We start from the raw sequence: 14570 nt of genomic DNA on the forward strand, positions 1-14570 counted from the left end.
ACCGGCCGCGTCCCCGAGCCCCGGCGAGCCAGGCCGGCCCGGGCCCGGGCCCGGCGCGGAGCGGGGCCGCGGCGAGGGTCGGGGCTCCGGCCCGGGGGCATCTGCGGACGTGCGTGTGTGTGTGTGTGTGTGTGTGTGCATGCACGGGCTGTGTGTGTGTGTGTGTGTGTGTGTGTGTGTGCATGCACGGGCTCTGTGTGTGTGTGTGTGTGTGTGTGTGTGTGTGTGTGTGTGCATGCATGCATGCACGGGCTCTGTGTGTGTGTGTGTGTGTGTGTGTGTGTGTGTGCATGCATGCATGCACGGGCTCTGTGTGTGTGTGTGTGTGTGTGTGTGTGTGTGTGCATGCATGCATGCATGCACGGGCTCTGTGTGTGTGTGTGTGTGTGTGTGTGTGTGTGTGTGCATGCACGGGCTGTGTGTGTGTGTGTGTGTGTGCGAGATGCCCGTGCCTGCGTGCGTGCATCTGCGTGCATTTGCGTGTGCGCGGATGCGTGTCCGCGTGTGTGTGGATGTGCATGCGTGTCTGTGTTTGGGTCGGCGCCTCTGTTTGTGTGTCTGTGTGTATCCTGGCATATGTGTGTCTGGATGTGTCTGTGTTTGTGTATCTGCGTGTGGGGGTGTTTGGATGTATCTCCATGTGTAGCCGAGCGTGTGTGTGCGGGGGGGGGGGATCTCTGCGAGCACCTTCATGCGTGTACCTGCAAGCACGGGTGTGCATCTCCGAGTGTATCTAGCCTCGCTCTGTGCCTTTTAACAGCTCTGTGAAAGCGGTTCGCTGGGGACCGAGTTATTCGTGGTGCTGATGCAGCCGCAGGGTTCTGGCCTGGCGCGGGGGCCGAGCCGGGGCGGCCGGCGCCGTGCCCCGGGCTCCGGCGGTGCCGGCGGGAAGGGCCCGCGCAGCGCCGGCTCGCCGGGCCGCGGCTCGGGGCGCCGCACCCCCTTCCTGCCCCGCTCCCCCCGGAGGTGGGCATCCCCCGCGCCCCGGGCGTCACGCGGGGCTGCTGCGGAGTCCCCCTGTCCCTGGCTGTGCCGGGCTAGCGTGGCACTCCTTGTCCCTGGCTGCGCAGGGCTGTCACGGGTGGGGTAAGGCCGGCAGGGTGTCCCCTGTGTCCCCGGGGCCGGCATGGTGTCCCCCATGTCCCAGGTGCCACACGAGGCCAGTGGGGCGTCCCCTGTGTTCCTGGGGCCGGCGTGGTGTCCCCCACGTCCCAGGTGCCATGCGAGGCCGGGGGGTGTCCCCCGTGTTCCTGGGGCCGGCATGGGGTCCCCTATGTCCCAGGTGCCACGCAAGGCCAGTGGGGCGTCCCCTGGGTCCCCAGGACCGGCATCCGAGGTGCCATGCGAGGCCGGGGGGTGTCCCCCCTGGCCCCGAGGGCGCAGTCGCTCTCACCGCTAAGGGCACCGCGGTCCAGCTGCGCCCCAGCGGGCTCCGGGCCCCGCCAGCTCCCGGGGCCCCTCGGAGCCGCGTGCAGCGACGGGGACGGGGACCGCGCGGGGCGGCTGCGCCCTGGGCCCGGTGCGGGGCTGGCGAACCCACAGCTGGCGTTGCCGTGGCAACCCCCAGCTGTGCCGGGGACTCCCGGCGCCTCCTCCCCTCCCGCCTCTCCTGCAGGCCCCCGCGGCATCGTCCGCCGGCCGACGGGGGGGATGGATGCGCCCTGCCGCTGCCCGCGCTGGCCTGCTCCCGCGGCCCCTCCGGCCCGGGTCCTTCCCACCCCGGGAGCAGGCACCGCGCTGCAGCGCCGGGGCAGCGGTCCCAGCGGGGCAGCGCGCGTGGCCGGGGGGCTGCTGCCGCGCCGGGAGCAGGCGTGCGGCGCCGGGCCCCGCGCCGTTCCCACGTGCCCTGCCTCCGGCGCTCCCCCCGCTCCGCCGCACGGGGAAGATTTGTAACTTTAGCTGGGTTATCTGGATAATATCCTATTCATGTGGGGTTTAAAAATGAGATTTTTAAAAATCCCTGCGTGAATGAACACGGGTTGCTATGGCGACGTGGGGCCCGCGCAGCGCGCGGAGAGAGTTTTCCTGGGGGCCGGCCGGGCGGCAGCGCGCGCCCCGCTCCCTGCCCGGGCGTCCATAATTGATGAGGTTGTCTGAAAGTTACGCAAATCAGATGCAGGATTTTGGCAGCAAGCGGCTCTCTCCCCGCTCCCCTCCTCCAAGGATGCTACCTCGAAGAATTGTAGTGACTTGGCGTTTTCCGGCGGGAGCGCGTCGCGCCGGTGCGCAGCCCGGGCAGACGCGGGTGCCGAGCGGGGCGCCCCGGGGCTCTGCGCCCGCCGGCGCCGGGGCCGCGTCGCGCCGGCCTCGCCAGCGGCAGCGGAAGGGCGCTTCGCTCGGCGGCCCTGCAGCGGCCGGCCGCCCCTCGCTGGCTTTTTGGAGCGAGCGGGCTGCTTGCGGGGGCGGCCGGCGCTTCGGCGCAGGGCGGCGGGGAGGCAGGCGCGGGGTGCGCCGGTGGGCGCTCCCGTCCCGCAGCACCAGTGCAGGATGGGGCCCGAGGCACGCGGCCAGCCGGCGTCTCGGCTTTGCCTCCGGCCCCGGGGCGAGAGCGTGCTGTTTCCCAGGGATCGGGGTTGGGGGGCCGGAGCCGGACCCCTTCGGGAGACCGGCGCCCCGTTCCCCGGCAGGACGCCGCCGCGCCGAGCGTCGGACAGAGCCCTCGCTCGCCGCCTCCGTCCCGTCCCCTCCGGCGCGGCCTCCTTTGCGACTGCCGGTTAATTCTGGGCTTTTTTTCTTTGCCTACGTTTGATTGCATTAATAATCTCCTCTGATAACAGTATTTAATAAAACCAGGCTAATATGGTGCAGTTAGGAAATGTCTTTGGCGTTTTACAATTCAATTTCCATGCAGTACAAGGCAGGGCTGCTGCAAATGCAATTGCGGTGGGCAATTGCCCTCCGCCCCGCGCGCCCGCCGCCCCCTCCCTGTCGCCCGCGATAACGCTAAGTGAACTGCCGGGGCCGCGAGCCGTCCCTCTTGATGGCCCCCTAACGCCGCCGCGGCGGCCCCGGCAGAAAGCGCACGCGCGCAGGATGAGGCCGAGGTGCTGCTCGGCGGGCTCGTCCCGCGCGTGGGGGACGCGTCGCCGAAGCCTGGGGCCCTTGCCGCTGGGCTGGGAGCCCGGAGCGGGACGCCGAGGGACGGATCCTGCCGGAGCGCGGCCCCGTTGCAGAGCGCCTCCGGCCGGGGGCCGCGGCGGGTCGGGGCCCCGCGGAGCCCCCTGTCCGCAGGGCCGAGGGGCGGTGGGGGAAAGGCCGGTGCGCCCCACGGGGGCCGGGGCGGCGGCCGCGCGGGGGGTGGTCCGGGCGCGCGGGGCCGCTGCTCCTGCCGCTGCTGCACTTAATGATGTGTCAGCGGTTCCCACATAAACTTCTTCTCGGGGTTTACAGCCGGCCTGCGAAGCCTCGCTCCGAGCGGGGACTCGGCAGCCAGGAGCGCGCCGGCGTCTGCCAAGTTTCCTTCCAGAGAGCGATTATTACTCAGCCTGGGGCGACAAGTGTTTATTTTACGTTTTTCTTGCATCTCGCCTTGGCGGGCCTGGAGCCGCGGCGGGTGCGAACCCTCCTGTCGCCTCCGGCCGCCCCGTCCGCGAGGCCGGGCGAGCGGCCCGGCCGGCCCTTCGCCGTGGCCGCCCCGGCCCCTGGGGGCGCAGCTCCGGCGGCTCCCCGGCCGCGGCTCCCTTCCCGCCGGAGAGCGGGCGGCCGGCCCCGGGCACGCGGCCTCGGCTTTCCCCCCAAAGGCGCCCAGGTGTTTGGCAGGGGCGCGGGATGCTCGCGGGATGCTCGCGGTGGCGGGGCCGGGCGCCGCGGCGTTCCCGGCGGGGCACCCCGAGCCAGCGCGGCGGCGGCCGCCCCGGTTGCTCTCGCCGGCGCGGTTTGCTCGTAGCCAGCCCGGCGTCTGGCTCCTCTCGCCGCTCTGCCCGCGCTCCCTTTAACTCTCGCCGGGCCGGCTGCGGCGGCAGGCGCCCGGGCGGCGCGCGCTGGGGCTGGAGCGGGACGCCGAGCCAGCCCCCGGGGTGTCCCGGGGCCGGTGGCAACTCCGAGAGCCGCCGGAGCGTTTCCGTGGTCCGGTGCCCGGGGGAGCACCGTGCAGCGCCCGCGCCCCGTCTGCGGCACGCGGGGCCCCCGAGGCGCCCGCCGCTCGGAGGGCTGCTCCCGGCTGGCCGGGTCCGGCTGCTGGGGGTGCGCGCCGCGCCGCGCCGCGCTGCACCGCGCTGGGTGCCGTGCCGCGCCGCGGGCGCTGGCTCTGCGCGGCCGGCGCGGCGCTGCCCTGCGGAGCGGCCGCGGGTGGGCCTCCGGCTGGCCGCGCGCCATAAACCCGCTGCGCGCTCGCCTCGCCCGGCCGCGGCGCGCAAGGTGCCTTTGAGAAGCCTTCAGAAACCCGCTGGGAGGGCGCTAGCGAACGCGACTGATGGCTGGGCGGCGCGCAAGGAAAAGGGGTCGGAAAGCGCGGTCTGGCCCGCGCCTCTGCCTGGGAGCGCCGGGGCGGCCGCTGCGGCCTCGTCGCGCCGCTGCTCGGGGCGAAGGCAGGGTGCAGACCCAGCGCCGCCTCCGGCCCGGCCCGCGGCTCCTCTTGCCCGGTCCCCTCTCGGCCCCGGAGGGACGCCGGCCGGCAGCGCGTCCCTGCCCGGGGCTGGGAGCGCTCGCACCGGCGAGTCGGCTGTTCGTGTCAGGCCAAAAGGGATCTTTAAGCCGTAATGAAATGTTAATAGTATTTTCCGACTCAATGCGGGAGTAGAAAATGAGGTGTTTAACGCCGGGCTCCGCAATGACAGGAGCAATCAGCCTGAAAAATGGGAAGCGGGGCTGCAGCGCGCCGGCTGCGGCGCGTCCCGCCGGGCTCGGGCCGCCTGCCCCGCGCCCCTGACGGACGGGTGCCGCCAGCGGCTCTCGCGCCGCGGGTGTCCCCCGGGCGAGGGCTGGCGGCGGGCCGGCTCGCGAACCTCCACAAAAATGGGGTGGGAGAAGCCGGAGGGAGCGCGCCCGGGCGGCTGCGGGGGCGATCGCCGCGCTGCTCCCGGCGGGAAGCACCGTGCCCGGCAGAGCCCGGCCGCCGTGCGGGAGCGGCGGCGTGGGGAGCGCGTGCTCTGCCCCGAGTCTCCTTGGGCCTCGCCAGCAAGGTCGCTGCCGCCGGCCTGGTGCAGAGCCAAGCGATTAGAGCAGGGATTGAGGCGGCCTCGTGGCTGCCGTGCCCTGGGGCGCCGCGGCCAGCCGGGGCTCCGGCTCCGCGCCCTGCCGCAGCCCTTCTCCGCTGCAGCCGGAGCAGGTTGGGGTTGCAGCCTGCAGAGCCGCCCCGGGCACTGCCTCCCCGAGCACCGTGCAGGTCAGCTCTGTGAGCGTGTCCCTGTGCATCCCGGTGCCCCTGTGTACATCCCTGCACATCCCTGTGCGTCCCTGTGCCCATCCCTGCCCATCCCTGTGCATCCCTGTGCATGCATGTGCCTGTGCCCATCCCTGTGCATCCATGTGCCCATCCCTGTGCATCCCTGTGCATCCCTGTGCCCATCCCTGTGCATCCCTGTGCCCCTGTGCATCCCTGTGCCTGTGCACATCCCTGCACATCCCTGTGCCCCTGTGTGTCCCTGTGCCCATCCCTGCCCATCCCTGTGCATGCATGTGCCCATCCCTGTGCATCCCTGTGCATCCCTGTGCCTGTGCCCATCCCTGTGCATCCATGTGCCCATCCCAGTGGATCCCTGTGCCCCTGTGCATCCCTGTGCATCCCTGTGCCCCTGTGCACATTGCTGTGTATCCTTGTGCATCCCTGTGCCTTTGCGCATCCCTGTGCCCCTGTGCATCCACGTGCACCGCTGCGCATCCCTGTGCCCATGCACATCTGTGTGCCGGTGGCCAGCTCCGCTGGATGCCTCCGGCAGCGCCTGCTTCCCAGGCCGGGCACGGGGCTCAGTGCTGGGGACCGCTCTCGGCTGCAGTAGCGGCCGGCCGATGCCTTCTGGAGGAGGCTGGTGGGAGCTTGGCGCTGTGCCACCTCCTCACCGAGGCGCCCGTAGGTTTTTGGTACGTTAATGCTGGAGCCGCCTGAGCGCACAAAGCAGCTGCCGGCCCTGCTCCTGCATTGCAGCTGGCCTGTTTACAGCGCGCTCCTCGGCGGCTCCGCGCTGCTCATCAGCAGCTATTCTTCCGGCTCTCTCCCTTCCAGCGTGCACAAATCCCGGGACTGTCTCTGACTGAGCCCTCGCGGCCCAGCTCCCCTGCAGGGCAAGGGGCAGGCGGCCTCGCGCAGCCCCTCGCCGGCCTCCCGGCGGCCGCTCTGCTGGGGACACGGGCGACCAGGGGTGCTGGGGCCAGCGCCGCCACCTTGCACGGCATCGCCTCTGCGATGCCCCGCGCCGGCGTCCCCTCCTCGCCGTCGGCAGCTCCGCGGACCCCCGCCGACGGCCGGCCCCGAGCCGCCGCGCAGGGGGCGCGTGGATGGCGACGCGCTCAGCAGCGGAGGCGGGAAGGGCAACCGGGCCGTCGCGGCGTGGGGCCAGGAGAAATGGGGGCGTTAGAGGCCCCGTGTTGTACCGGGGCTGTCGCGTCGGTCTCGGGTGCGTGAGCGCCCATCGCAGGCGCCGGGGCAGCGCCCGGTTCCCTGTGGTTTCTGTGGGCGCCCTGCAGGCGGGGGCACCGCGCAGGGCTGCACCCACGCGTGCGCCCGGCCACCCGCTCCGGCTAAGCCCGGGAGCGCGGCGGGCCGGGCCGGGCCGGGGCTGTCCCGGTCCTGCCGCGGGCTGGCTGCTGGCGGGGCAGGTTGGGAGCGTTTTCCCGAGCCCCAGCCCCGACCTCTCCGTTTGCGGCCGGGTTTGCCCCCCGCGGCGGCGGGGCTGCGGTGGTCCCGCGGGTCCCCGCCGGCGGGGCTCGGGGACGCGGGGCGGCGAGGCGGGGGCGAGCGTGCCCGTCGCCCTCCCCGGCCGTCTCCGCCGCCGCGGTGGCGCGGCTCCCTTCCAGCCAGCCAGATTGCCGAAAATTACCTGCTTAACGTCGCCCCGGAGCGGTGAAAATAGACTTTCAATTAAGGCGCCGTGCAAACGGCACCCGCGCGGCTTTCCGCGGAGGCGCGGGTGGGCGTTGGGCTGGCGCGGGGCTGACGGCGGGCCGGTGCCGGCACGGCGGCGCGGCGGAGCGTTTCCCGCAGCCCCGGCTCGAGCAGCCGGGCGCCGGCGGGGCGCGAGGCACGGCCGAGCCCCGAAACGGGCCGGGGGGACCCTGGCGGTGCCGTGTCCGCCGGCGGCCCCGGCCAGCAGAGCCGTTCCGAGCGTCGCGCAGCCGTCGTGCTGCTGGTGGCTGCGGGGGGCTGGAGAGGGGCGGTGGGGACGGGACGCGGCCGCCCCGGCTCCCCGGCGCGGCCCCGGGCTCGCAGCCCTGGCTGGGCGCCCGCGGCCGCAGGGGGGGGTCTCCGCCGGCCCCCCGGGGAGCAGGCGCGTGGCAGCCCCGGGCTCGGCTCGGCCCCCGGCGGGATGCTGCCGGGCCCGGGCGCGCTGCGCGGCCGCCGAGGTCGGGCGAGGACAGGGCTCGGGAGGACGGCGCGGCTCCGTCCCCCCCGGGGCTGCCACCCTGGCCCTCCCCAGCGGCCTGGCGTGGCGGCCCCCCCCCCACCCCCCCCTTTGGTTCTAAAAATCTCCTTTTAAAGGAAAAGAAAAATACAAATTAGTCCCTGCTGCCTCTTGAAAGCTGCGTTTGAGTCGCTTGCTCGGGGCCCCAGGGGAGAGGCCCCGGGCTGCTGCAGCGCGGCCGTGACTCAGGCTCCTACGGCCCCGTGATTCGGACGTGCGGATTGCTCCGCTCTCCCGGGAAGGCCCCGGCGCGGGCGCCGGGCGTCCGGACGAACGCGCGTCGGGCGCGAGCGCGGCCCCGAGCTCGCGGGCGCGGGGCGGCCGGGTCGGGGCTTTGCCCCTGGCGGGAGCTGGGCCGGGGGCTGCACCGGCAGAAGGCGCCCCGGGGCGGCGGGGCGCTCGCTCCCTGCGCAGCCCCGGCGTGCTGCTCCGCGAGGGCAGGGGGCTCGCTGCTCCCGCGGTGCTCCTGTGCCGGCCGCTGCCGGCTCTCCTGGCGTCGCCGTGCCTTGGCCCTGCCGGGCCGTCGCGGCGGGCTGAGCGTGGCCCCTGGGTGCCGGTGGCAGAGAGGGGGGGACGTTCCCACACGGGCTGTGAGCCGCGGAGCGCAGGGCCAGCGTCCCTCGCCTGCCCGGGCTTCGGAGACGAGCTGTGACGGGCAGCGGGGTTCAGGGGCGCCCGGCCGCGAGGGGCAGAGGGGCGCCCGGCGCGGAGGGGCAGAGGGGCGCCCGGCGCGGAGGGGGCAGAGGGGCACCCGGCCGCGAGGGGCAGAGGGGCACCCGGCCGCGAGGGGCTGCGGGTCCCTGGCTGCGAGGGGCAGAGGGGCACCCAGCGCAGAGGGGCAGAGGGGCGCCCGGCCGCAAGGGGCAGAGGGGCGCCCGGCACGGAGGGGCTGCGGGCGCCCGGCCGCGAGGGGCAGAGGAGCGCCCGGCGTGGGTGGGCTGCAGGCGCCCGGCCGCGAGGGGCAGAGGGGCGCCCAGCGTGGGTGGGCTGTGGGCGCCCGGCGTGGGTGGGCTGCGGGCGCCCAGCTGTGAGGGGCAGAGGGGCGCCCGGCGCGGAGGGGCTGCGGGCGCCTGGCCGCGAGGGGCAGAGGGACGCCTGGCATGGGTGGGCTGCGGGCACCCGGCGTGGGTGGGCTGCGGGCGCCCGGCTGTGAGGGGCAGAGGGGCGCCCGGCGTGGGTGGGCTGCGGGCGCCCGGCTGTGAGGGGCAGAGGGACGCCCGGCATGGGTGGGCTGCGGGCGCCCGGCGTGGGTGGGCTGCGGGCGCCCGGCTGTGAGGGGCAGAGGGGCGCCCGGCGCGGAGGGGCTGCAGGCGCCCGGCCGTGAGGGGCAGAGGGGCACCCAGCTGCGAGGGGCAGAGGGGCGCCCAGCGCGGAGGGGCAGAGGGGCGCCCGGCGTGGGTGGGCTGCAGGCGCCTGGCCGCGATGGGCAGAGGGGCGCCCGGCCGCGAGGGGCAGAGGAGCGCCCGGCGTGGGTGGGCTGCAGGCGCCCGGCCGCGAGGGGCAGAGGGGCGCCCAGCGTGGGTGGGCTGTGGGCGCCCGGCGTGGGTGGGCTGCGGGCGCCCAGCTGTGAGGGGCAGAGGGGCGCCCGGCGCGGAGGGGCTGCGGGCGCCTGGCCGCGAGGGGCAGAGGGACGCCTGGCATGGGTGGGCTGCGGGCACCCGGCGTGGGTGGGCTGCGGGCGCCCGGCTGTGAGGGGCAGAGGGGCGCCCGGCGTGGGTGGGCTGCGGGCGCCCGGCTGTGAGGGGCAGAGGGACGCCCGGCATGGGTGGGCTGCGGGCGCCCGGCGTGGGTGGGCTGCGGGCGCCCGGCTGTGAGGGGCAGAGGGGCGCCCGGCGCGGAGGGGCTGCAGGCGCCCGGCCGTGAGGGGCAGAGGGGCACCCAGCTGCGAGGGGCAGAGGGGCGCCCAGCGCGGAGGGGCAGAGGGGCGCCCGGCGTGGGTGGGCTGCAGGCGCCTGGCCGCGATGGGCAGAGGGGCGCCCGGCCGCGAGGGGCAGAGGGGTGCCCGGCGTGGGTGGGCTGCGGGCGCCGGGCAGCGGTGCCCAGCCGCGGGGGGCAGTGGTGTATCCAGCTGTGGTGAACAGCAGCGTGTCCAGCTGCGATGAGTTGCAGGAAGGTCCGTTGTGATGGTCAGCATGGTTTTCAGCTGTGATGGGCAGCAGGCACCCAGGTGTGCCGGAGAGGGGTGCGTCCGCCGGGGCAGGGCGAGCGGCGCCGGTGCCCTCCGCCCGCCGGTCCGTCCCGGCCGCGCCGCTGCGGGCACCCAGAGCCCTGCTACGAGTGCGCCTCGGCAGCGTCCCGCGAGCTTCCCCTGCATTATTTATACAGTCCGAATTGATCATAGGATGATAATGGCTTTATTAGCATCTGAACGTAGTGTGGGCTTGTTACTTGACGTGACCTTGGCTGCAGGAATAGAAACGTTTCCCTGTTGGACAACTGCTGGGAAGAGCTCCCGGCCTCGGCACAGCCTCTGCCTGCGGGGCTCTCCGGGGCCCTGCCGGCCGGCGCAGCGTCGGGAGGGGACGCGGGCGTCCCGCCGCGGTGCCTGGAGGCTGCGCCGGAGGTGGCCCCTGCCCGGTGGCGGCCCTGGGGACCATGGGAGGTCCCGGGGGACCCTGGAGCTGGGTGGGCAGCGCGGCCCCGCAGCGACCACCCAGGCTCTCCGTTCCCGGCGCGACGGCTCGGGAGGCGCGGACAGGAAAATATTGCCGCTCTTGCCAGGGCTCCTAGTGCAACAAGAGCTTTCAACACCCGTTGTTTGCGTGGCACTCGTCAGCAAGGATATAATTAAGAGCAGCTATTTTTGATGCTTCCTTTATCTGGCGGCTCACAGCGATGCTGTTGCAGGATCCCCCCTCACCCACCGAAACAGGCGCTCGGCTCCTGCGCGCCCGTCTTCCCTGTGCGGGAACGCGGGTGCAGGGGTGCAGGAGCGCGGGTGCGGGAACGTGGGTGCAGGGGTGCAGGAGCGCGGGTGCGGGAATGTGGGTGCAGGGGTGCAGGAGCGCGGGTGCGGGAACGCGGGTGCAGGGGTGCAGGAGCGCGGGTGCGGGAACGTGGGTGCAGGGGTGCAGGAGCGCGGGTGTGGAAACGTGGGTGCAGGGGTGCAGAAACGCGGGTGCGGGAACGTGGGTGCAGGGGTGCAGGAGTGCGGGTGCGGGAACGAGGGTGCAGGGGTGCAGATACGCGGGTGCGGGAACGTGGGTGCAGGAGTGCGGGTGCGGGAACGCGGGTGCAGGGGTGCAGGAGTGCGGGTGCGGGAACGTGGGTGCAGGGGTGCAGATACGCGGGTGCGGGAACGTGGGTGCAGGAGTGCGGGTGCGGGAACGCGGGTGCAGGGGTGCAGGAGCGCGGGTGCGGGAACGCAGGTGCAGGGGTGCAGGAGCGCGGGTGCGGGAACACGGGTGCAGGGGTGCAGGAGCGCGGGTGTGGGAACGCGGGTGCAGGGGTGCGGGAACGTGGGTGTGGGAACATGGGTGCAGGAGTGCGGGAACGTGGGTGCAGGGGTGCAGGAGCACGGGTATGGGAACGCGGGTGCAGGGGTGCAGGAGCGCGGGTGCGGGAACGCGGGTGCAGGAGCGCGGGTGCGGGAACGTGGGTGCAGGGGTGCAGGAGCGCGGGTATGGGAACGCGGGTGCAGGGGTGCAGGAGTGCGGGTGCGGGAACGCGGGTGCAGGGGTGTGGGAACGCGGGTGCAGGGATGCAGGAGCGCGGGTGTGGGAACGCGGGTGCAGGGGTGCAGGAGCGTGGGTGCGGGAACGCGGGTGCAGGGGTGCAGGAGCGCGGGTGCGGGAACACGGGTGCAGGGGTGCAGGAGTGCGGGTGCGGGAACGCGGGTGCAGGGGTGCAGGAGCGCGGGTGCGGGAACGCGGGTGCAGGGGTGCGGGAGCGTGGGGGCAGGAGCGCGGGTGCGGGAACGCGGGTGCAGGAGCGCGGGTGCGGGAACGTGGGTGCAGGGGTGCAGGAGCGCGGGTATGGGAACGCGGGTGCAGGGGTGCAGGAGTGCGGGTGCGGGAACGCGGGTGCAGGGGTGCAGGAACGTGGGTGCGGGAACGCGGGTGCAGGGGTGCGGGAGCACGGGTGCAGGAGCGCGGGTGCGGGAGCGCGGGTGCAGGGGCGCGGGCACACGGGAACGCGGTGCCCGGAGCCAGGGCTGCTCCCGCCGGGCCGCCCCGGCATCTCCCTGCTCGTGTCCCGTGCCGCTCCCCTCCGCCTCGCAGGGCGGATGCGGGTGGGGAGGGACCCAGGCGTCCTGCTGCCCCCGGGCTCTGAAGGGGGAAGATCGGCAGGGACCGTGGGCGTAGCAGGGGAGCGCGACCGCTGCGGGGGCAAAGACAAGGGTCAGCGGGAGGCTTTGGCATTCGGCAGGGCTCCGCAGGGCCCCTGGGGCTGCCTGCTCCCCCCGGCCGCCTCCTGCGTTGCAGCACAGGGAACAGGGAGGAATGAGCCCAAAGCAGCCATCGGGGCGGAAGGAGCCCCTGCCGTGTCCCGGCTGCGTCCGGCGGGCTCGACGCCTGAGGGTCGGCCCTGCGGGTGGCCGCGCCGGGGGTCCCGGCGGCTCGGCGGGGGAGGCTGCCGGGGCGGCCGCCACGGCTTTCCCCTCATTAGGTGGATGTTGATTCAGCGGAGGTTGGAGCCATCTGCTCGGAGCAGACGCCCGCTCCCCGCGAGCCGGCGCGTCGCTGCCGGGCGGCCCTGCGCCGGGGGGAGCGCGGCGCCCCGCGCGAGGCGCCCACCCTGCCGCGAGCTGCCGGGACCGGTCTGCGTCCCGGCCGTGCCGCCGCCGGCGCGGTCGTCCAGGCGCTGCCACGGCCGGGATCTGCTCCGTCAGCGGCGGCTCGGCCGGGAGCCGCCGGGACCGGGGACGGCTGGCGCTGGCTCTGCGCGGGTGCAGCATGCCGGCGGGCGCTTCGTGGCCCGGTGCCGGGCAGGGAGCCGCGGCCCCGGCGGGGCGGACGGGCCGGGGGAGCGCGCTGCGGTGGCTCGGCCTCGGGTGCCTTCCGGCAGCGCCATGCCCTGCTCCAAGCGAAGGCGTTCGGGAGAGTCGTAGCCGGGACGAGGTCCCCGCGGCGGCACCCGCAGCGCTCCCGCAGAGCCCCGGGGGCCGGGCTGCGGGGAGGAGCCCTTGGGGCGGCCCCGGCCCCGGCGAGCCGGCTGCGTTCCCGCGCGGCGGCGGCGGCCGGCCGGGCTCCCCTCCCGCTCGTGCTCTTTGCCTTTTGCAGCCGGTGTTTGTAATCAGCCGAGCTCCCCGCCGCCTTCGCTCTGCCTCGGTTTCCCCTGCGGTTGCGTGCTGTTGCCGAGCTCTCTCGTGGCTGGCTGTCCCGGACGTGCAGCCTCCGGGGCAGCGCCGGGCGCTGCGGGGGCCCCCGCGCGGCGGGGCGCAGGGGCTCGCACCCGGCCCTGCTGCCGCCCCAGGCGAGGCGCCGAGTGGGGCGGCCGCGCTGGCCGCGAGCGCCGCGGGGCCTCCCCGGCGGCCGGGGGAGCTGCTTGCGATGGCTCCTTTCCTCGAGTGCTTGCAGGAGAACCGCGAGTCCCAGCTGGCACTGGGCATCCCTGTCCTTAACTGCTGTCAGTAGGTTTCAGAATCAACGCCAGCTCTAGCAGAGGGGCCGGGCTGGCTCCTGGCCCTCCTGAAGCAGCCTCGAGGGACGTGTTGCAGCAGGCCTGGGCCGGCTCTGAGACCGTGGCAGCGCTGACGGTCCAGCGGCGCCGGGGCCAGACCGGCCGGCGTTCGTCGTTTCGGCGCGGCAGCCGGGGCGGAGCGGGGCCGGGCGCAGGTCGGGGGCGGCCGAGGGGGCTCGGCCGGGCCGCCGCTGCCGCCGGCTGCGGGTGACGGGGCGCCGTGCTGGGCGCAGGGGAGCTGCGCGGGGCCGGCGCTCGCCGCGGCTGGGGCGCCCAGCGGGTCGCGGCGGCTGCAGGCGCGGCGGGGCGCGTTTCCCCGCGACGGCGTGTTCGAGTCCGGCGCTGGCGGCAAAGGCCCGGGCGCGGGGCTGCCCGGTGCAGCCTCCCTGCCTCCGGCCCGGGCCGCGCGCTGCTGCCGTTTGGTGTTAAAGAAGCCGCTTTTGGGGTTCGAAACGGCGGATAATGAGCTGCTGGTTGGGAAGCGAGAGTTGAGCAACGTCTCCCTCCCTCCGCGGCGGAGCGGGCTGCCGGCGGCGGGTCTCGCCGGGCGCAGCGGCGGGCCGCGCTCCGGCGGCGGGCAGGCGGAGGGGCCCGGCGGGCCGTGCCGGGAGCTGGCCGGCGGCCCGTCCCCGGGCCGGGGCGGAAGACTGGAGGCACTGTTCGGTGCCCGCTGGCGGCCGCCGGGGCCTTTTGTCCCCGGGCGATTTGCATCTCCCGAGGCGGCTCTGCCCCTCTCGTGGGAGCGGCTAATTGGAGCGGGGCCGGCGGCGGGAGCGGAAGCGGCCGGGCGCCTCTCCACGGGCGCTGAAAGGCTCCATTGTGGCCGTGCTGGCAGCGGGCTCGGCCCCGCAGCCGGGGTCAGCGCTGGGGCCCAGCGCCCCTCCGGTGCCGGCAGCGCTGCGTCCTCCGGGCGATGCTGCCGCTGCCCCGCGCCCCAAAGGATGCCCAGACCCCCCCGACACCCCAAAGGATGCTCGGACCCCCCGGCGCCCCAAAGGATGCCCGGATCCCCCTGACACCCCAAAGGATGTCCGGACCCCCCACGCCCCAAAGGATGCCCAGACCCCCTGGCGCCCCAAAGGATGCCCGGATCCCCTTGACACCCCAAAGGATGTCCGGACCCCCCCTGGTGCCCCAAAGGATGCCCAGACTCCCCGGGGCCCAAAGGAGGCCCGCACCCCCCCGGCACCCCAAAGGATGCCCAGACTCCCCCGGCACCCCAAAGGATGCCCAGACTCCCCCGACACCCCAAAGGATGCTCGGACCCCCTGGCGCCCCAAAGGATGCCCGGACCCCCCCTCGTGCCCCAAAGGATGCCCAGACTCCCCGGGGCCCAAAGGAGGCCCGCACCCCCCCGGCACCCCAAAGGATGTCCGGACCCCCCCGACACCC

The 14570-nt window shown here is 74.4% G+C and overlaps 1 protein-coding gene across 2 annotated transcripts in view; it reads left to right on the forward strand.

The window, feature by feature from the left end:
* The window catches only part of CASKIN1 (CASK interacting protein 1), a 37606-nt gene that overhangs the window by 545 nt on the left and 22491 nt on the right, over positions 1-14570 (forward strand). The gene's annotated exons all lie outside the window — the stretch shown is intronic.

Source organism: Struthio camelus, chromosome 15 (assembly GCF_040807025.1).
Source record: "Struthio camelus isolate bStrCam1 chromosome 15, bStrCam1.hap1, whole genome shotgun sequence".
NCBI lineage: Eukaryota > Metazoa > Chordata > Aves > Struthioniformes > Struthionidae > Struthio > Struthio camelus.